Below are 2,151 nucleotides of genomic sequence, written 5' to 3'. Positions count from 1 at the left end.
AAAATTCTCCCATAATTAATCATTGCTAGCTCTTTTGCATTCTGAAATGAGTATTTTGGCTTGCTAAATAATGACAATTTAAAACTAAAGAGCTCAAAAAACCTGGATGGTAATGGGAGCTATCATCCATTACACACTAATTATACCTCTAGTTATAGATGAAAAGTGGCAAAAGCACATCAAATAAATCTTGCTTTGACAGCTGCTGGTAGAATTTCTGTTGTTTGGTTGTAATCATTTTAAAAAGTAGGTTTTATATTCTGCTGAATTTCTTAAAGTTCTGAGATTTCCCATATATGTAATATTCCTTTCAGAATTGTCTGTAGCAGCAGAAGTTGAAAATATACACCAGTTAACTGAATATTTGTAAATATTTAAATTATGCTCAAACACCCCTGTTGTGGTTTATCACTAGTAAGTAACTTATCTCATGGAGTCCTTTGTCAGAAATTGTCCAATGGTTGGCTGAATATTCTAAACATCAACCAGTAAAATTGGGGGAGGGGGGGAGGCAAAGTAATTCCAAAGTAAACTTGCAAATCTTTTCAGAGATGACATAAAATTAGTACTGGAGAATGAGTTGTATCATATGGAAACTCTTCACAAAAGAGAATCTAACCAGGGGCACCTGGGTAGCTCAGTGGGTTAAAGCCTCTGTCTTTGGCTTGGGTCACGATCTCCCTGGTCCTGGGATCAAGCCCCGCATGGGGCTCTCTGCTCAGCAGGGAGCCTACTTCCCCTGCTCTCTCTGCCTGCTTGTGATCTCTGTCTGTCAAACAAATAAATAAACTCTTTGGAAAAAAAAAATTTTTTTTTAAAGAGGATCTAACCAAATTTTACCAGCTAACTGAAAAGGAGAATCATTAAGAATGGTAAAAAGCATTTCCAAAGACAATGATTGGAAGGAATATCAAAAGATCAATAGTGACCTTTAGAAAAAGTTATGAAATTCTTGGATTTTTTTAAAAAAGATTTATTTATTTATTTATTTATTTATTTGAGAAAGAGAGAGTGTGCACACGCATGAGCTGGTGAGGAGAGGAGCAAAGGGAGGAGGACAAGCACATTCCCGCTGAGCATGGAGTCCAACTGCAGATTTGATCCACAACCCATGAGATTATGACCTGAGCCAAAACCAAGAGTCAAAGCCTTAACCAATTAAGCCAGCCAGGCACCCTTGATCTTCTTTTCTTTTCTTTCTTTTATTTTTTTCCCCAAAAGTTGTACTCCCTAAGTTCCCGTGGCAAAAGTCAAAAGTAAAACACGTTAGTAATGTGTTGTCTTACGAATTTGTCAGCAAACTACACTCAATGTCCACTGTAAAAATGAGGGCAGAGAGGAAGATGGCAGTGGCGGCAGCAGTTGTGGTGACTAAGCTGAGCCCAGGGACAGGATGTTGGTGTTGGTATTGAGAGACCTGCACATCCCACACCAGTGCAACAGTTTCTTGGTTAAATTGAAAGAAAAAAAAAATGCTGGTGCCAGGAAAGATTCAACACATTGTCTTCACTGGAAACCTTTGCACCAAGAGTTAACAACTATCTCAAGACTTCATATTGTGAGGAGACTTTGATGAGGAGCTGAATTATTCAGAACAAAAAGAGATGAATGTTAAGCAGTTCAAAATGGGTCTGATCCATGGGCATCAAGTTATTCCATGGGGAGGCACGGTCAGTCTAGCCCTGTTGCAGCGGCAGTCTGATGTGGACATCCTTATCTCAGGACACACACACACAAATTTGAAGCATTTGAGCATGAAAATAAATTTTACATTAACCCGAGTTCTGCCACTGGAGCATATAATACCTTGGAAACAAATATTATCCCTTCATTCATGTTGATGGATATCCAGGTTTCTACAGTTTGTCCCCTATGTGGATCGGCTAATTGGAGATGATGTAAAAGTAAAACAAATTTTATACTAAAAATCTTAAAGCCAGGCCTATCTTGCTGGGTTGTTTGTTTGTTTTTTTTTTGTTTGTTTTTTGTTTTTTTTTCATTATCCTGTTCAAATCACGTAATTAAACATTTCTCTCTCTCTCTCTCTCTCTCTCACACACACACACACACATATTAGGGCATGTATATCTTTTCAAATTAGTATTATGTTTTCTATGGGCAAACACCCAGTAGCAGAATTATTGGATCATA

The 2,151-nt window shown here is 37.8% G+C and overlaps 1 pseudogene; it reads left to right on the top strand.

Annotated features, from left to right (window-relative positions):
• The first annotated feature begins 1,393 nt into the window (after window positions 1–1,393).
• On the top strand, window positions 1,394–1,934 carry LOC132028032 (vacuolar protein sorting-associated protein 29-like; annotated as a pseudogene).
• Window positions 1,935–2,151: the final 217 nt, after the last annotated feature.

The sequence above is a fragment of the Mustela nigripes genome, chromosome 12 (genome assembly GCF_022355385.1).
Source record: "Mustela nigripes isolate SB6536 chromosome 12, MUSNIG.SB6536, whole genome shotgun sequence".
NCBI classification, from domain to species: Eukaryota; Metazoa; Chordata; class Mammalia; order Carnivora; family Mustelidae; genus Mustela; species Mustela nigripes.
This window is presented reverse-complemented; position numbering and strand designations above follow the sequence as displayed.